Source organism: Pavona decussata, unplaced genomic scaffold (genome assembly GCF_977016875.1).
Source record: "Pavona decussata unplaced genomic scaffold, jaPavDecu1.1 SCAFFOLD_32, whole genome shotgun sequence".
Classification (NCBI taxonomy): Eukaryota; Metazoa; Cnidaria; class Anthozoa; order Scleractinia; family Agariciidae; genus Pavona; species Pavona decussata.
In genome coordinates, this window is record NW_028145455.1 from 2,945,567 (window position 1) to 2,966,724 (window position 21,158).

Sequence of the window (21,158 nt, forward strand, 5' to 3'; positions counted from 1 at the left end):
GAATGAGGAGTGCTCGAACTGTTGACACCGTTAGGAAAAGGGCTGCTGTGACTGCTGTGGCTTCCCACTCAAAGCTCCAGAGAGGATATCTGAACAAGCTGTAAGTTGTTCACTCGAAGGGCGAGCGTTGTAATTTCTGAGGCTTGCTTCACTGCGGTGAGCAGAGGTGGCCATGATGCGGCGTGATAGAACTTGCACAAAAAATGTGAGGATCTTGTAAGCTCATATATTTGTGTATTCGTTAGCTAATGAAATTTTCAGTTCTCTCAATTTTTTGTTTGATCTTTTTGTACGAGAATATAGCTAAGGAGCGTTTACGGGACCTTTTAATATGCAATTAAGACACGACTCACCACTCCCTAGTCGTTTCTCAATTAAGGGAATTCTCTGGGACATAAATCGATCATATATTATTATAGTTCAGCTTTCCAAAGATTGTTTATCCGTTTCAAGAGGATTGATAGTTACCGAGAAATTAAGGTTTTGTTTAGTGGCATGCACTAAGAAACACGCAGTCGATTTGAGCGTTCTAATATTTCCTTGGCAGTTAAATGTTACTATTGTGACATTCTACATTTCGTGAAGTTTATTTAGATACCAGGAGGTAATTTTCCACGAGTTATGAATTTTCAAGATTTCCCTCCGCGCTGCTAGTAGTTATATAGGGTAATTGGGGGTAACAACATACATTTCTATCCCTTAAAGTTCAATCAGTTCATCCAACAAAAAACAATTCAGTAAAAAGTAAATTCAAGAAAATTAAATTCCCCCAAATAATAAATTTCCAACGTGAAATCAAATGGTGAAAAATTTTGCCTTGTATGAAAATTTTAGAATGCTGTATTTCAAGGCGGGAAAAATCATTTGATGTTTTTATTTGATTAACTCACTGGTTTAATTCTAGTTCTTTCTTCTCTACTGCATTTTCTATATATTAATCCCAATTTTTGTGAGAAAGACTGAGTTTATGGTTGTGTTTTCATCGGAATGTTTACTTCTTTTATGTTCGGTATAATGCACGCCTTCTTTATTACAAAAGCCTTGTCTCTTTAGACAGAGCCCTGAGAACTTTCAAGACTATATCCCATTTAATATATATGTGAATATTTAAAAATCTTTTTGATGTATATGAGTTTTCAGTTCTATGTATAATATTGTTTAGATTCATATTAAAATAGTGAATTCTTATAATTAATAATAATTCAGACCAGGACCTCTCTTTATACTGATCACCTGCTGGTGAGGGAGAAACATTTTATCTTTATTTTTTGTAGATAGATAGATAGATAGATAGATAGATAGATAGATAGATAGATAGATAGATAGATAGATAGATAGATAGATAGATTATTAATCAAAAACCTTGCAGCCACAGGCTGAATTACGTCTGATTTACAATAAAATATATAAAAATGAACGAATGATAATACCAAGCTTAAAAAAGCTAATATAAAAGGACAAAATATATAATTAAAAGAAACAATATTACATCATTGCTTTATGGACATAGTGATAGATAAAACTATTGCGAGTACAAAACAACAATAGAATTTGGAATGTGTTGGATTAACTGACCAATCGAAATGTTTCTGTTAAGATATTCAACTGTGTTGTGAACGTTAAACAAAGGATTGTGCAGGGTCGTAGCCCTTCCAACATAAATTGCAGCACCATTGTTTTCATGGTAAGGTTTCATAACTAGTCCCTCAAGTAACTATGACTTGACCTTCTGGAATCCCTGCTGAACTGCTAGCTTGACACTATATGCGCATTTGCCTGATTTCTCACTCAAATCACATTTCGAATATGAAGTTTCACCCCCACGGGGGTACTCGGATATAAACGTGACTGGGGGTTCGACGGAGCCTAATATTTTGCACCCAAAAAAATACATGGAGCTTACATTGTGCACCCAAAAAAATACATGACTTGTTTTACTCTAAAAATGCAATTTTAAGAACAGTATACATACTGCCTCTCTGCTGAAAAAGAAAGAAAGTTTTGTGGTCAAGGTTGACTAGTTTTGGAACATAGAATGAGGAAATATTTTTTTTGTGGTTTATGCTTTCGGATCTTGCGGGAACTTTGGCTTAAATTGCGTAAGAAATATTAGCCTGACGAAAATTTGAACCCCAAAAAATACGCGCAGATTTTTTAGACCCCCCCAAAATACATGATTCTCCCCCCCACCACCCACCCCGTCACGTTTATTCCCGAGTATCCCCCGTTTTGTTTCACCTTGGTAACATGCCGTTTTAAGGGTTGTAAAAGTATATGTAATTTGATTGGCCAACGAGAAAACAAAAGCCGCTACGTCAATGGAAATGGCTTTCTAGTTGGGTTTATCGAAGAGGCGTCATTTTCGGCGGAGAGAAGCGAGAGCCAGAAGTTGTGACGACGCTTTGAGTCTGTGAACAATTTGACTGCCTCATTTGAAAGGTATGTACAAGCGAAAAGATTTTCAGATAAATATCGCAGGAACCTTGCTTTGCTTCGATGTTTTCGATGGTTCAACCATTCAAGGATGGCATTTAAAACTTTCACCCACTTGGTAAAGTCACAGAAGAGAAAATATATTTTACGTTCGAGCGTCTAATACCTCATTTGAAAGCTCAATTTTCCTACTCTTCCATGTGGAGGTTTTGATGAGATTAATACGTATTCAGAAAAGCTTTGCCATGTTACATGTCTCGGGAACGACTCTGTACTCGGTGTAAAATCCTGTGACAATTTTTTTGGTGTTTTGTTTCTCTGTTTTTTTCGTCGCACACCATTGCTCTACTGCAAATTATTACTTCCGTTTGCTTCTTTATATCACCCGTGAGTTTAGCAGGTTTTTATTCGAAGGATAAGCCCAACTTCGTGTTAGTGCTATAGTGTGTTTTCAGTAACGTGTCTCAATTTTCAATTTGAAAAGCAGTACAGTGCAAGTTGCTTTCGGCCAATTGTTGGTGTACGAACAAAGCCATGATGTGCTAAGAGCGTGTGCCGAGAACTATATCGAAATTACGCCGGAGTCTTGTTCGATAATTTTCCCGGCCGTTAGTCGTTCAGGTTAAATTTTGCGATGGTACTGCGTTTAATAGTTGGCTGTGGCGAAACTCACAAATTTCGTGTTGTCGTTTATCGAGAGGTATTAATCAAACGCACGGACAGATCGCGGAAGATTTGACTACTGTCAGGCGGCGACAGTCGATTTCAGCGATACGTAGGGGAAGGCTAACATTAGTTTTACCACATTTTACATTTCGTAAAGTTAATTTAGGAACCAAAATTATTACTCCAGGAGTAATTTTCAGTCAGTTACGAATTTCCAAAGATTTTCGTCTGAGCCCATAATTTAACAAATAAAGAAGCCTCGACTGTGCTCTGTTCTGTTGTAAAGCACGCAGGAAGCGGCTTGAGCACGAAAGAAGTGTAGGAGGAAACACGAGACGTAGTCGAGTGTTTCTCCCTACTTCTTGAGTGCTCTAGCTGCTTCGTAAGTGCGTTACAACAGAACAGAGCACAGCCGAGGCTTCTTTATTTGTTTTATGATAAAGAATTCTTTTATTTCCCCCGCATACACCCTCATTTTCAAAACCAACTTCATTTTCCGAACGAACAGATCTGGCGTCAGCGTGCAGCTGTACTCTGATAAAGCACGCTAAAATAAGCCAATCACAATCCTTGGTAGAATGTTTCAAATGATTTGATTGGTTAAACAACACGGAAGCTGTCAGACATGTCAAAACAAGGCATCAAAGTTCACAATCTTTGCTCAGTTCGAATGTAACGCCAGTAGCGTCAGCGCTGCTTCAGTTTTCCCTTTTAAAACCAGGATGGAAAAGTAAAATGTTCATTGAAATCAGGTGGATTTGTGGCTCGTGAAAATCTGGACGTCATCAACATGGCAATTCGAAAACAAACTGCTTTAAAGCTTGCGGCCGGTAATAAACCAACTGCTGCGCTGTGTTTAGTGAATGCACAACAGTCGAATTCACGGGAGCAAGAGGAGTGCTCGAACTGTTGACACCGTTGGGAAAAGGGCTGCTGTGACTGCTGTGGCTTCCCACTCAGAGCTCCAGAGAGGATATCTGAACAAGCTGTAAGTTGTTCACTCGAAGGGCGAGCGTTGTAATTTCTGAGGCTTGTTTCATTGCGGTGAGCGGAAGTGGCCATGATGCGGCGTGATAGAACTTGCACCAAAAATGTAAGGATCTTGTAAGCTTATATATTTTTGTATTCGTTAGCTAATTAAATTTTCAGTTCTCTCAATTTTTTGTTTGATCTTTTTGTACGAGAATATAGCTAACGAGCGTTTAGGGGACCTTTTAACACTTGTTTAAGCTTGTGACATTTTTACACTTTTCGTTCTAAAACCTGAGCTGTCCATTTTATGCTATCTTTGGTGTTTATCGTCTCTGCCTTCGATGTAATTTCGACCATTTCGTCGGTGGACATGTTTGCAAATCTCTGTTTGTTTATATTTCTACTTGGCTCCCTGTTTTAGTCGCTAACTTCTTCGGAAACCTCACTTTCAATCACCTTGTTATTTGTACTGTTTTTTTTTTTTACCTTATATGCGCACAGGATGGCTCGTTTACGTTTTCTAGGTTATAAAAGACGTCTGTATCGAAAAATTATAATAATAATAATAATAATAATAATAATAATAATAATAATAAATAAATAAAACCGAGAGAGAAGTCCGGGAATTTCACAAACGGCTTGATGGCGTGACACCGTTGCTCCTTGCATCTGTACTCTGATAAAGCACGCTGTTTCAACCAATCAGCGCGCGCGTTATATCGAAATTTTATTATAACACTTGTTTAAGCTTGTGACATTTTTACATCTTTCGTTCTAAAACTTTAGCTGTCCATTTTATGCTATCTTTGGTGTTTATCGTCTCTGCCTTCTATGTAATATCGACCATTTCGTCGGTTGACATGTTTCAAATCTCTGTTTGTTTATATTTCTAATGGGCGCCCTGTTTTAGTCGCTAACTTCTTCGGACACTTCACTTTCAATCACTTTGTTATTTGTACTGTTTTTTTACTTAGTATACGCACAGGATGGTGTATGTCCAGCTCGTTTACGTTTTCTAGGTTATAAAAGACGTCTGTATCGAAAAATTATAATAATAATAATAAATAAATAAATAAATAAATAAATAAATAAATAAATAAATAAATAAAACCGAGAGAGAAATCCAGGAATTTCACAAACGGGTTGATGGCGTGACACCGTTGCTCCGTGCACCTGTACTCTGATAAAGCACGCGGTTTCAACCAATCAGCGCGCGCGTTATATCGAAATTTTATTATAATATGCAATTAAGACACGACTCACCACTCCCTAGTCGTTTCTCAATTAAGGGAATTCTCTGGGACATGAATCGATCATATATAATTATAGTTCAGATTTTAAGCTTTCCAAAGATTGTTTATCCGTTTCAAGAGGATTGATAGTTACCGAGAAATTAAGGTTTTGTTTAGTGGCATGCACTAAGAAACACGCAGTCGATTTGAGCGTTCTAATATTTCCTTGGCAGTTAAATGTTACTATTGTGACATTCTACATTTCGTGAAGTTTATTTAGATACCAGGAGGTAATTTTCCACGAGTTATGAATTTTCAAGATTTCCCTCCGCGCTGCTAGTAGTTATATAGGGTAATTGGGGGTAACAACATACATTTCTATCCCTTAAAGTTCAATCAGTTCATCCAACAAAAAACAATTCAGTAAAAAGTAAATTCAAGAAAATTAAATTCCCCCAAATAATAAATTTCCAACGTGAAATCAAATGGTGAAAAATTTTGCCTTGCATGAAAATTTTAGAATGCTGTATTTCAAGGCGGGAAAAATCATTTGATGTTTTTATTTGATTAACTCACTGGTTTAATTCTACTTCTTTCTTCTCTACTGCATTTTCTATATATTAATCCCAATTTTTGTGAGAAAGACTGAGTTTATGGTTGTGTTTTCATCGGAATGTTTACTTCTTTTATGTTCGGTATAATGCACGCCTTCTTTATTACAAAAGCCTTGTCTCTTTAGACAGAGCCCTAAGAACTTTCAAGACTATATCCCATTTGATATATATGTGAATATTTAAAAATCTTTTTGATGTATATGAGTTTTCAGTTCTATGTATAATATTGTTTAGATTCATATTAAAATAGTGAATTCTTGTAATTAATAATAATTCAGACCAGGACCTCTCTTTATACTGATCACCTGCTGGTGAGGGAGAAACATTTTATCTTTATTTTTTGTAGATAGATAGATAGATAGATAGATAGATAGATAGATAGATAGATAGATAGATAGATAGATAGATAGATAGATAGACAGATACATAGATAGATAGATAGATAGATAGATCGATAGATAGATAAATTATTAATCAAAAACCTTGCAGCCACAGGCTGAATTACGTCTGATTTACAATAAAATATATCTGTCTGAATTTCAAAGAACATACCCTCTGAAATCTATGATTTTTGTTAACTTTTCTTAACATATAACTTGTTTTTTTTTATTATTATTTTTATTTCCCATTAAATTTAGCGATGTACGATGCAAGAGTCACCAGCAGTCATTTTAAAGACAAAAGCTATTCTTCTCCTGACCCCCCCCCCCCTCCCCGAAACTACCCGATGTAGACTCATTTAATTGTTTTGCCCAGCTAGCCCCATTCTCTCTCAAACGTTTATACACGGCACAACGAACTCGCTTTGAATTCGGCGCGCTCTTAGCTGAGAAGAAATCCATTAGCCCTAGCGTTTTGTTTGGCTTCCTTAAGCAAAGTTTTCCTGAGGACATCATTAAGTCTAATGAGGGAAAAAGTCTTCCGAGTGCAGTTGCTGCATGCCTGGTCTAATATGCTTGCTACCAGTAGTCCTGTTTTTCAGCTAAACAGGTAAACTTTAGTTACTCGAGCTTGGACGAAGGCTGGCATATTTTGGGCTTTGCTTGAGGAGGTGACAGTCTTTGGCTTTAAAAAGTAGCTCTTAGGGATGATTTCTAGTCGGGCAAGATGAAATCATCGGGAATTTTTAACCTGGCCAAAGACTTAGTTTATTTTCTTGTTGAAAACCGCCATATGTGTTCCCCGTTCCAATGTTTTTGCCAACATCCGGGACTGAAAGTTATATCACTAAACACGAACAAGAAATGGCAAGGATTTTCTCTTCAAAAAGCGTGAGGTTGAAAAGCTATTCGATTATTTTTCGCCGTTATAACTGTAGCGTTGTTAGGCTAGTGATCGATTAGTCGAGAGGTGCGGTTTGGGGTCGGATTTCCGAACTCAATGTCATAAATAATTTCCAGATGTCGTTCGGCGTGATTCGTTTCGATTTGTAAATATAGAAGAGATTCGGAAAATCAATTTAGAACGCTGTCTTGCTCCGATTAAGCCGATTCTGTTGTAGAAAGCTAGACTGGACCGCTAAAAGACCGGGTTTTGGGTCAGATTTAAGATGCGTTGGCGCCGTTAATAATTGCGAAATGTAGCACTTGTTTTGTCAACACATAGGCCATGTTTCATGTCAGTTCAAATGTCAGTGCTAGTGTCATGTCCAATTTCAAAGACAAACCTTCTATACCAGGTCTGTAGTATTCTTTGACCTTGCTTTCTTGTGATGAGCCCTAATTAAAGTCATGTTCTGGACTAGCATATTCCATCAGCCTAGAAAGTCTCAAAATGTGGTTAATTTCTGAGAGCATGTTCTTAAAAATCCAGACAGATATTAAAATGATATAAGTGGAATGATGAAAATATAAGCTTTTCTTGCTAGTCCTGCTTTTGTAAATCACAGTTGTTTTGTTTAGCAATGTAACTGCTGTTAGTAGAAGGGCTTAAAGCCTCAACTTTACAGCTTATTTCAAAATATGATGAATGCAAGCCCTTGCTTTGTGTCACTCATAAACTGACATGATTTCTTGCCTAAAGTTTAACTTGTGGAGGCACCATTTCCTCTTTATTTGGTTACTACAGTTTATCTTGAAGTGATTAATGATACAAAGAAGAATATCAAGCCGTTCTGCACATTTTGAGCCCAAATACTAATAATAATTATTAAAATGATATAAGTGGAATGATGAAAATATCAGCTTTTCTTGCTAGTCCTGCTTTTGTAAATCACAGTTGTTTTGTTTAGCAATGTAACTGCTGTTAGTAGAAGGGCTTAAAGTTAAGCCTCAACTTTACAGCTTATTTCAAAATATGATGAATGCAAGGAACTAGTTAGCCCTTGCTTTGTGTCACTCATAAACTGACATGATTTCTTGCCTAAAATATAACTTGTGGAGGCACCATTTCCTCTTTATTTGGTTACTACAGTTTATCTTGAAGTGATTAATGATACAAAGAAGAATATCAAGCCGTTCTGCACATTTTGAGCCCAAATACTAATAATAATTATTAAAATGATATAAGTGGAATGATGAAAATATCAGCTTTTCTTGCTAGTCCTGCTTTTGTAAATCACAGTTGTTTTGTTTAGCAATGTAACTGCTGTTAGTAGAAGGGCTTAACGCCTCAACTTTACAGCTTATTTCAAAATATGATGAATGCAAGGAACTAGTTAGCCCTTGCTTTGTGTCACTCATAAACTGACATGATTTCTTGCCTAAAGTATAACTTGTGGAGGCACCATTTCCTCTTTATTTGGTTACTACAGGTTATCTTGAAGTGATTAATGATACAAAGAAGAATATCAAGCCGTTCTGCACATTTTGAGCTCAAATACTAATAATAATTATTAAAATGATATAAGTGGAATGATGAAAATATCAGCTTTTCTTGCTAGTCCTGCTTTTGTAAATGACAGTTGTTTTGTTTAGCAATGTAACTACTGTTAGTAGAAGGGCTTAAAGTTAAGCCTCAACTTTACAGCTTATTTCAAAATATGATGAATGCAAGGAACTAGTTAGCCCTTGCTTTGTGTCACTCATAAACTGACATGATTTCTTGCCTAAAATATAACTTGTGGAGGCACCATTTCCTCTTTATTTGGTTACTACAGTTTATCTTGAAGTGATTAATGATACAAAGAAGAATATCAAGCCGTTCTGCACATTTTGAGCCCAAATACTAATAATATCTGTCTGAATTTCAAAGAACATACCCTCAGAAATCTATGATTTTTGTTAACTTTTCTTAACATATAACTTGTTTTTTTTTTATTATTATTATTTTTATTTCCCATTAAATTTAGCGATGTACGATACAAGAGTCACCAGCAGTCATTTTAAAGACAAAAGCTATTCTTCTCCTGACCTCCCCCCCTCCCCGAAACTACCCGATGTAGACTCATTTAATTGTTTTGCCCAGCTAGCCCCATTCTCTCTCAAACGTTTATACACGGCACAACGAACTCGCTTTGAATTCGGCGCGCTCTTAGCTGAGAAGAAATCCATTAGCCCTAGCGTTTTGTTTGGCTTCCTTAAGCAAAGTTTTCCTGAGGACATCATTAAGTCTAATGAGGGAAAAAGTCTTCCGAGTGCAGTTGCTGCATGCCTGGTCTAATATGCTTGCTACCAGTAGTCCTGTTTTTCAGCTAAACAGGTAAACTTTAGTTACTCGAGCTTGGACGAAGGCTGGCATATTTTGGGCTTTGCTTGAGGAGGTGACAGTCTTTGGCTTTAAAAAGTAGCTCTTAGGGATGATTTCTAGTCGGGCAAGATGAAATCATCGGGAATTTTTAACCTGGCCAAAGACTTAGGTTATTTTCTTGTTGAAAACCGCCATATGTGTTCCCCGTTCCAATGTTTTTGCCAACATCCGGGACTGAAAGTTATATCACTAAACACGAACAAGAAATGGCAAGGATTTTCTCTTCAAAAAGCGTGAGGTTGAAAAGCTATTCGATTATTTTTCGCCGTTATAACTGTAGCGTTGTTAGGCTAGTGATCGATTAGTCGAGAGGTGCGGTTTGGGGTCGGATTTCCGAACTCAATGTCATAAATAATTTCCAGATGTCGTTCGGCGTGATTCGTTTCGATTTGTAAATATAGAAGAGATTCGGAAAATCAATTTAGAACGCTGTCTTGCTCCGATTAAGCCGATTCTGTTGTAGAAAGCTAGACTGGACCGCTAAAAGACCGGGTTTTGGGTCAGATTTAAGATGCGTTGGCGCCGTTAATAATTGCGAAATGTAGCACTTGTTTTGTCAACACATAGGCCATGTTTCATGTCAGTTCAAATGTCAGTGCTAGTGTCATGTCCAATTTCAAAGACAAACCTTCTATACCAGGTCTGTAGTATTCTTTGACCTTGCTTTCTTGTGATGAGCCCTAATTAAAGTCATGTTCTGGACTAGCATATTCCATCAGCCTAGAAAGTCTCAAAATGTGGTTAATTTCTGAGAGCATGTTCTTAAAAATCCAGACAGATATTAAAATGATATAAGTGGAATGATGAAAATATAAGCTTTTCTTGCTAGTCCTGCTTTTGTAAATCACAGTTGTTTTGTTTAGCAATGTAACTGCTGTTAGTAGAAGGGCTTAAAGCCTCAACTTTACAGCTTATTTCAAAATATGATGAATGCAAGCCCTTGCTTTGTGTCACTCATAAACTGACATGATTTCTTGCCTAAAATATAACTTGTGGAGGCACCATTTCCTCTTTATTTGGTTACTACAGTTTATCTTGAAGTGATTAATGATACAAAGAAGAATATCAAGCCGTTCTGCACATTTTGAGCCCAAATACTAATAATAATTATTAAAATGATATAAGTGGAATGATGAAAATATCAGCTTTTCTTGCTAGTCCTGCTTTTGTAAATCACAGTTGTTTTGTTTAGCAATGTAACTACTGTTAGTAGAAGGGCTTAAAGTTAAGCCTCAACTTTACAGCTTATTTCAAAATATGATGAATGCAAGGAACTAGTTAGCCCTTGCTTTGTGTCACTCATAAACTGACATGATTTCTTGCCTAAAATATAACTTGTGGAGGCACCATTTCCTCTTTATTTGGTTACTACAGTTTATCTTGAAGTGATTAATGATACAAAGAAGAATATCAAGCCGTTCTGCACATTTTGAGCCCAAATACTAATAATAATATTAAAATGATATAAGTGGAATGATGAAAATATAAGCTTTTCTTGCTAGTCCTGCTTTTGTAAATCACAGTTGTTTTGTTTAGCAATGTAACTACTGTTAGTAGAAGGGCTTAAAGTTAAGCCTCAACTTTACAGCTTATTTCAAAATATGATGAATGCAAGGAACTAGTTAGCCCTTGCTTTGTGTCACTCATAAACTGACATGATTTCTTGCCTAAAATATAACTTGTGGAGGCACCATTTCCTCTTTATTTGGTTACTACAGTTTATCTTGAAGTGATTAATGATACAAAGAAGAATATCAAGCCGTTCTGCACATTTTGAGCCCAAATACTAATAATAATTATTAAAATGATATAAGTGGAATGATGAAAATATCAGCTTTTCTTGCTAGTCCAGCTTTTGTAAATCACAGTTGTTTTGTTTAGCAATGTAACTGCTGTTAGTAGAAGGGCTTAACGCCTCAACTTTACAGCTTATTTCAAAATATGATGAATGCAAGGAACTAGTTAGCCCTTGCTTTGTGTCACTCATAAACTGACATGATTTCTTGCCTAAAGTATAACTTGTGGAGGCACCATTTCCTCTTTATTTGGTTACTACAGGTTATCTTGAAGTGATTAATGATACAAAGAAGAATATCAAGCCGTTCTGCACATTTTGAGCTCAAATACTAATAATAATTATTAAAATGATATAAGTGGAATGATGAAAATATCAGCTTTTCTTGCTAGTCCTGCTTTTGTAAATGACAGTTGTTTTGTTTAGCAATGTAACTACTGTTAGTAGAAGGGCTTAAAGTTAAGCCTCAACTTTACAGCTTATTTCAAAATATGATGAATGCAAGGAACTAGTTAGCCCTTGCTTTGTGTCACTCATAAACTGACATGATTTCTTGCCTAAAATATAACTTGTGGAGGCACCATTTCCTCTTTATTTGGTTACTACAGTTTATCTTGAAGTGATTAATGATACAAAGAAGAATATCAAGCCGTTCTGCACATTTTGAGCCCAAATACTAATAATATCTGTCTGAATTTCAAAGAACATACCCTCAGAAATCTATGATTTTTTTTAACTTTTCTTAACATATAACTTGTTTTTTTTTTATTATTATTATTTTTATTTCCCATTAAATTTAGCGATGTACGATACAAGAGTCACCAGCAGTCATTTTAAAGACAAAAGCTATTCTTCTCCTGACCCCCCCCCCCCCTCCCCGAAACTACCCGATGTAGACTCATTTAATTGGTTTGCCCAGCTAGCCCCATTCTCTCTCAAACGTTTATACACGGCACAACGAACTCGCTTTGAATTCGGCGCGCTCTTAGCTGAGAAGAAATCCATTAGCCCTAGCGTTTTGTTTGGCTTCCTTAAGCAAAGTTTTCCTGAGGACATCATTAAGTCTAATGAGGGAAAAAGTCTTCCGAGTGCAGTTGCTGCATGCCTGGTCTAATATGCTTGCTACCAGTAGTCCTGTTTTTCAGCTAAACAGGTAAACTTTAGTTACTCGAGCTTGGACGAAGGCTGGCATATTTTGGGCTTTGCTTGAGGAGGTGACAGTCTTTGGCTTTAAAAAGTAGCTCTTAGGGATGATTTCTAGTCGGGCAAGATGAAATCATCGGGAATTTTTAACCTGGCCAAAGACTTAGTTTATTTTCTTGTTGAAAACCGCCATATGTGTTCCCCGTTCCAATGTTTTTGCCAACATCCGGGACTGAAAGTTATATCACTAAACACGAACAAGAAATGGCAAGGATTTTCTCTTCAAAAAGCGTGAGGTTGAAAAGCTATTCGATTATTTTTCGCCGTTATAACTGTAGCGTTGTTAGGCTAGTGATCGATTAGTCGAGAGGTGCGGTTTGGGGTCGGATTTCCGAACTCAATGTCATAAATAATTTCCAGATGTCGTTCGGCGTGATTCGTTTCGATTTGTAAATATAGAAGAGATTCGGAAAATCAATTTAGAACGCTGTCTTGCTCCGATTAAGCCGATTCTGTTGTAGAAAGCTAGACTGGACCGCTAAAAGACCGGGTTTTGGGTCAGATTTAAGATGCGTTGGCGCCGTTAATAATTGCGAAATGTAGCACTTGTTTTGTCAACACATAGGCCATGTTTCATGTCAGTTCAAATGTCAGTGCTAGTGTCATGTCCAATTTCAAAGACAAACCTTCTATACCAGGTCTGTAGTATTCTTTGACCTTGCTTTCTTGTGATGAGCCCTAATTAAAGTCATGTTCTGGACTAGCATATTCCATCAGCCTAGAAAGTCTCAAAATGTGGTTAATTTCTGAGAGCATGTTCTTAAAAATCCAGACAGATATTAAAATGATATAAGTGGAATGATGAAAATATAAGCTTTTCTTGCTAGTCCTGCTTTTGTAAATCACAGTTGTTTTGTTTAGCAATGTAACTGCTGTTAGTAGAAGGGCTTAAAGCCTCAACTTTACAGCTTATTTCAAAATATGATGAATGCAAGCCCTTGCTTTGTGTCACTCATAAACTGACATGATTTCTTGCCTAAAGTTTAACTTGTGGAGGCACCATTTCCTCTTTATTTGGTTACTACAGTTTATCTTGAAGTGATTAATGATACAAAGAAGAATATCAAGCCGTTCTGCACATTTTGAGCCCAAATACTAATAATAATTATTGAAATGATATAAGTGGAATGATGAAAATATCAGCTTTTCTTGCTAGTCCTGCTTTTGTAAATCACAGTTGTTTTGTTTAGCAATGTAACTACTGTTAGTAGAAGGGCTTAAAGTTAAGCCTCAACTTTACAGCTTATTTCAAAATATGATGAATGCAAGGAACTAGTTAGCCCTTGCTTTGTGTCACTCATAAACTGACATGATTTCTTGCCTAAAATATAACTTGTGGAGGCACCATTTCCTCTTTATTTGGTTACTACAGTTTATCTTGAAGTGATTAATGATACAAAGAAGAATATCAAGCCGTTCTGCACATTTTGAGCCCAAATACTAATAATAATATTAAAATGATATAAGTGGAATGATGAAAATATAAGCTTTTCTTGCTAGTCCTGCTTTTGTAAATCACAGTTGTTTTGTTTAGCAATGTAACTACTGTTAGTAGAAGGGCTTAAAGTTAAGCCTCAACTTTACAGCTTATTTCAAAATATGATGAATGCAAGGAACTAGTTAGCCCTTGCTTTGTGTCACTCATAAACTGACATGATTTCTTGCCTAAAATATAACTTGTGGAGGCACCATTTCCTCTTTATTTGGTTACTACAGTTTATCTTGAAGTGATTAATGATACAAAGAAGAATATCAAGCCGTTCTGCACATTTTGAGCCCAAATACTAATAATATCTGTCTGAATTTCAAAGAACATACCCTCAGAAATCTATGATTTTTGTTAACTTTTCTTAACATATAACTTGTTTTTTTTTATTATTATTATTTTTATTTCCCATTAAATTTAGCGATGTACGATACAAGAGTCACCAGCAGTCATTTTAAAGACAAAAGCTATTCTTCTCCTGACCCCCCCCCCCCCTCCCCGAAACTACCCGATGTAGACTCATTTAATTGTTTTGCCCAGCTAGCCCCATTCTCTCTCAAACGTTTATACACGGCACAACGAACTCGCTTTGAATTCGGCGCGCTCTTAGCTGAGAAGAAATCCATTAGCCCTAGCGTTTTGTTTGGCTTCCTTAAGCAAAGTTTTCCTGAGGACATCATTAAGTCTAATGAGGGAAAAAGTCTTCCGAGTGCAGTTGCTGCATGCCTGGTCTAATATGCTTGCTACCAGTAGTCCTGTTTTTCAGCTAAACAGGTAAACTTTAGTTACTCGAGCTTGGACGAAGGCTGGCATATTTTGGGCTTTGCTTGAGGAGGTGACAGTCTTTGGCTTTAAAAAGTAGCTCTTAGGGATGATTTCTAGTCGGGCAAGATGAAATCATCGGGAATTTTTAACCTGGCCAAAGACTTAGTTTATTTTCTTGTTGAAAACCGCCATATGTGTTCCCCGTTCCAATGTTTTTGCCAACATCCGGGACTGAAAGTTATATCACTAAACACGAACAAGAAATGGCAAGGATTTTCTCTTCAAAAAGCGTGAGGTTGAAAAGCTATTCGATTATTTTTCGCCGTTATAACTGTAGCGTTGTTAGGCTAGTGATCGATTAGTCGAGAGGTGCGGTTTGGGGTCGGATTTCCGGACTCAATGTCATAAATAATTTCCAGATGTCGTTCGGCGTGATTCGTTTCGATTTGTAAATATAGAAGAGATTCGGAAAATCAATTTAGAACGCTGTCTTGCTCCGATTAAGCCGATTCTGTTGTAGAAAGCTAGACTGGACCGCTAAAAGACCGGGTTTTGGGTGAGATTTAAGATGCGTTGGCGCCGTTAATAATTGCGAAATGTAGCACTTGTTTTGTCAACACATAGGCCATGTTTCATGTCAGTTCAAATGTCAGTGCTAGTGTCATGTCCAATTTTAAAGACAAACGTTCTATAGCAGGTCTGTAGTATTCGTTGACCTTGCTTTCTTGTGATGAGCCTTAATTAAAGTCATGTTCTGGACTAGCATATTCCATCAGCCTAGAAAGTCTCAAAATGTGGTTAATTTCTGAGGGCATGTTCTTAAAAATCCAGACAGATATTAAAATGATATAAGTGGAATGATGAAAATATAAGCTTTTCTTGCTAGTCCTGCTTTTGTAAATCACAGTTGTTTTGTTTAGCAATGTAACTGCTGTTAGTAGAAGGGCTTAAAGTTAAGCCTCAACTTTACAGCTTATTTCAAAATATAATGAATGCAAGGAACTAGTTAGCCCTTGCTTTGTGTCACTCATAAACTGACATGATTTCTTGCCTAAAATATAACTTGTGGAGGCACCATTTCCTCTTTATTTGGTTACTACAGGTTATCTTGAAGTGATTAATGATACAAAGAAGAATATCAAGCCGTTCTGCACATTTTGAGCCCAAATACTAATAATATCTGTCTGAATTTCAAAGAACATACCCTCAGAAATCTATGATTTTTGTTAACTTTTCTTAACATATAACTTTCTTTTTTTTATTATTATTTTTTTTATTTCGCATTAAATTTAGTGATGTACGATACAAGAGTCACCAGCAGTCATTTTAAAGACAAAAGCTATTCTTCTCCTGACCCCCCCCCCCCCCTCCCCGAAACTACCCGATGTAGACTCATTTAATTGTTTTGCCCAGCTAACCCCATTCTCTCTCAAACGTTTATACACGGCACAACGAACTCGCTTTGAATTCGGCGCGCTCTTAGCTGAGAAGAAATCCATTAGCCCTAGCGTTTTGTTTGGCTTTCTTAAGCAAAGTTTTCCTGAGGACATCATTAAGTCTAATGAGGGAAAAAGTCTTCCGAGTGCAGTTGCTGCATGCCTGGTCTAATATGCTTGCTACCAGTAGTCCTGTTTTTCAGCTAAACAGGTAAACTTTTGTTACTCGGGCTTGGACGAAGGCTGGCATATTTTGGGCTTTGCTTGAGGAGGTGACAGTCTTTGGCTTTAAAAAGTAGCTCTTAGGGATGATTTCTAGTCGGGCAAGATGAAATCATCGGGAATTTTTAACGTGGCCAAAGACTTAGTTTATTTTCTTGTTGAAAACCGCCATATGTGTTCCCCGTTCCAATGTTTTTGCCAACATCCGGGACTGAAAGTTATATCACTAAACACGAACAAGAAATGGCAAGGATTTTCTCTTCATAAAGCGTGAGGTTGAAAAGCTATTCGATTATTTTTCGCCGTTATAACTGTAGCGTTGTTAGGCTAGTGATCGATTAGTCGAGAGGTGCGGTTTGGGGTCGGATTTCCGGACCCAATGTCATAAATAATTTCCAGATGTCGTTCGGCGTGATTCGTTTCGATTTGTAAATATAGAAGAGATTCGGAAAATCAATTTAGAACGCTGTCTTGCTCCGATTAAGCCGATTCTGTTGTAGAAAGCTAGACTGGACCGCTAAAAGACCGGGTTTTGGGTGAGATTTAAGATGCGTTGGCGCCGTTAATAATTGCGAAATGTGGCACTTGTTTTGTCAACACATAGGCCATGTTTCATGTCAGTGCTAGTGTCATGTCCAATTTTAAAGACAAACCTTCTATAGCAGGTCTGTAGTATTCGTTGACCTTGCTTTCTTGTTATGAGCCCTAATTAAAGTCATGTTCTGGACTAGCATATTCCATCAGCCTAGAAAGTCTCAAAATGTGGTTAATTTCTGAGGGCATGTTCTTAAAAATCCAGACAGATATTAAAATGATATAAGTGGAATGATGAAAATATAAGCTTTTCTTGCTAGTCCTGCTTTTGTAAATCACAGTTGTTTTGTTTAGCAATGTAACTGCTGTTAGTAGAAGGGCTTAAAGCCTCAACTTTACAGCTTATTTCAAAATATGATGAATGCAAGGAACTAGTTAGCCCTTGCTTTGTGTCAGTCATAAACTGACATGATTTTTTGCTTAAAGTATAACTTGTGGAGGCACCATTTCCTCTTTTTTTGGTAACTACAGTTTATCTTGAAGTGATTAATGATACAAAGAAGAATATCAAGCCGTTCTGCACATTTTGAGCCCAAATACTAATAATATCTGTCTGAATTTCAAAGAACATACCCTCAGAAATCTATGATTTTTGTTAACTTTTCTTAACATATAACTTTTTTTTTTATTATTTTTTTTATTTCCCCATTAATTTAGTGATGTACGATACAAGAGTCACCAGCAGTCATTTCAAAGACAAAAGCTATTCTTCTCCTGACCCTCCCCCCCCTCCCCGAAACTACCCGATGTAGACTCATTTAATTGTTTTGCCCAGCTAGCCCCATTCTCTCTCAAACGTTTATACACGGCACAACGAACTCGCTTTGAATTCGGCGCGCTCTTAGCTGAGAAGAAATCCATTAGCCCTAGCGTTTTGTTTGGCTTCCTTAAGCAAAGTTTTCCTGAGGACATCATTAAGTCTAATGAGGGAAAAAGTCTTCCGAGTGCAGTTGCTGCATGCCTGGTCTAATATGCTTGCTACCAGTAGTCCTGTTTTTCAGCTAAACAGGTAAACTTTAGTTACTCGGGCTTGGACGAAAGCTGGCATATTTTGGGCTTTGCTTGAGGAGGTGACAGTCTTTGACTTTAAAACGTAGCTCTTAGGGATGATTTCTAGTCGGGCAAGATGAATTCATCGGGAATTTTTAACCTGGCCAAAGACTTAGTTTATTTTCTTGTTGAAAACCGCCATATGTGTTCCCCGTTCCAATGTTTTTGCCAACATCCGGGACTGAAAGTTATATCACTAAACACGAACAAGAAATGGCAAGGATTTTCTCTTAAAAAAGCGTGAATTTGAAAAGCTATTCGATTATTTTTCGTCGTTATAACTGTAGCGTTGTTAGGCTAGTGATCGATTAGTCGAGAGGTGCGGTTTGGGGTCGGTTTTCCGGACCCAATGTCATAAATAATTTCCAGATGTCGTTCGGCGTGATTCGTTTCGATTTGTAAATATAGAAGAGATTCGGAAAATCAATTTAGAACGCTGTCTTGCTCCGATTAAGCCGATTCTGTTGTAGAAAGCTAGACTGGACCGCTAAAAGACCGGGTTTTGGGTGAGATTTAAGATGCGTTGGCGCCGTTAATAATTGCGAAATGTGGCACTCGTTTTGTCAACACATAGGCCATGTTTCATGTCAGTTCAAATGTCAGTGCTAGTGTCATGTCCAATTTCAAAGACAAACCTTCTATACCAGGTCTGTAGTATTCGTTGACCTTGCTTTCTTGTGATGAGGCGTATTTAAAGTCATGTTCTGGACTAGCGTATTCCATCAGCCTAGAAAGTCTCAAAATGTGGTTAATTTCTGAGGGCATGTTCTTAAAAATCCAGACAGATATTAAAATGATTTAAGTAGAATGATGAAAATATAAGCTTTTCTTGCTAGTCCTGCTTTTGTAAATCACAGTTGTTTTGTTTAGCAATGTAACTGCTGTTAGTAGAAGGGCTTAAAGCCTCAACTTTACAGCTTATTTCAAAATATGATGAATGCAAGGAACTAGTTAGCCCTTGCTTTGTGTCACTCATAAACTGACATGATTTCTTGCCTAAAGTATAACTTGTGGAGGCACCATTTCCTCTTTATTTGGTTACTACAGTTTATCTTGAAGTGATTAATGATACAAAGAAGAATATCAAGCCGTTCTGCACATTTTGAGCCCAAATACTAATAATAATTATTAAAATGATATAAGTGGAATGATGAAAATATCAGCTTTTCTTGCTAGTCCTGCTTTTGTAAATCACAGTTGTTTTGTTTAGCAATGTAACTGCTGTTAGTAGAAGGGCTTAAAGCCTAAAACGTTACAGCTTATTTCAAAATATGATGAATGCAAGGAACTAGTTAGCCCTTGCTTTGTGCCACTCATAAACTGACATGATTTCTTGCCTAAAATATAACTTGTGGAGGCACCATTTCCTCTTTATTTGGTTACTACAGGTTAATCTTGAAGTGATTAATGATACAAAGAAGAATATCAAGCCGTTCTGCACATTTTGAGCCCAAATACTAATAATATCTGTCTGAATTTCAAAGAACATACCCTCAGAAATCTATGATTTTTGTTAACTTTTCTTAACATATAACTTTCTTTTTTTTATTATTATTTTTTTATTTCCCATTATATTTAGTGATGTACGATACAAGAGTCACCAGCAGTCATTTTAAAGACAAAAGCTATTCTTCTCCTGACCCTCCCCCCCCCTCCCCGAAACTACCCGATGTAGACTCATTTAATTGTTTTGCCCAGCTAGCCCCATTCTCTCTCAAACGTTTATACACGGCACAACGAACTCGCTTTGAATTCGGCGCGCTCTTAGCTGAGAAGAAATCCATTAGCCCTAGCGTTTTGTTTGGTATCCTTAAGCAAAGTTTTCCTGAGGACATCATTAAGTCTAATGAGGGAAAAAGTCTTCCGAGTGCAGTTGCTGCATGCCTGGTCTAATATGCTTGCTAGCAGTAGTCCTGTTTTTCAGCTAAACAGGTAAACTTTAGTTACTCGGGCTTGGACGAAGGCTGGCATAGTTTGGGCTTTGCTTGAGGAGGTGACAGTCTTTGGCTTTAAAAAGTAGCTCTTAGGGATGATTTCTAGTCGGGCAAGATGAAATCATCGGGAATTTTTAACCTGGCTAAAGAGTTAGTTTATTTTCTTGTTGAAAACCGCCATATGTGTTCCCCGTTCCAATGTTTTTGCCTACGTCCGGGACTTAAAGTTAGAAATGGCAAGGATTTTCTCTTCAAAAAGCGTGAGGTTGAAAAGCTATTCGATTATTTTTCGCCGTTATAACTGTAGTGTTGTTAGGCTAGTGATCGATTAGTCGATCGGATTTCCGGACCCAATGTCATAAATAATTTCCAGATGTCGTTCGGCGTGATTCGTTTCGATTTGTAAATATAGAAGAGATTCGGAAAATCAATTTAGAACGCTGTCTTGCTCCGTTTAAGCCGATTCTGTTTTAGAAAGCTAGACTGGACCGCTAAAAGACCGGGTATTGGGTGAGATTTAAGATGCGTTGGCGCCGTTAATAATTGCGAAATGTCGCACTTGTTTTGTCAACACATAGGCCATGTTTCATGTCAGTTCAAATGTCAGTGCTAGTTTCATGTCCAATTTCAAAGACAAACCTTCTATACCAGGTTTGTAGTATTCTTTGACCTTGCTTTCTTGTGATGAGCCCTAATTAAAGTCATGTTCTGGACTAGCATATTCCATCAGCCTAGAAAGTCTCAAAATGTGGTTAATTTCTGAGGGCATGTTCTTAAAAATCCAGACAGATATAGTAATGAACGAATGGTAATACCAAGCTTAAAAAAGCTAATATAAAAGGACAAAATATATGATTAAAAGAAACAATATTAAATCATTGCTTTATGGACATAGTGATAGATAAAACTATTGCGAGTACGGGCCGGTGGTGAGGAGGCACCGTGTAGTAAAAGAGTGCTGACTCCTTAAATTGACTTCGCACTCATTCTTGGGAGGCAGTAAGCTATACAGCTTGTGCGAAAGATTAGACAGGAAGGAATTAAAGAGCTTATTAGATGAGAACTCGCG

General features: G+C 37.1%; 1 protein-coding gene across 1 annotated transcript in view; it reads left to right on the forward strand.

Moving 5' to 3' along the window:
• Positions 1-2,351: 2,351 nt before the first annotated feature.
• The window catches only part of LOC146484658 (uncharacterized), a 32,966-nt gene continuing 14,159 nt past the window's right edge, over positions 2,352-21,158 (forward strand). Inside the window, exon 1 of the mRNA XM_085104527.1 lies at positions 2,352-2,439. The gene's annotated coding sequence lies outside the window, so the exon portion shown is untranslated. The remainder of the gene's footprint in view (positions 2,440-21,158) is intronic.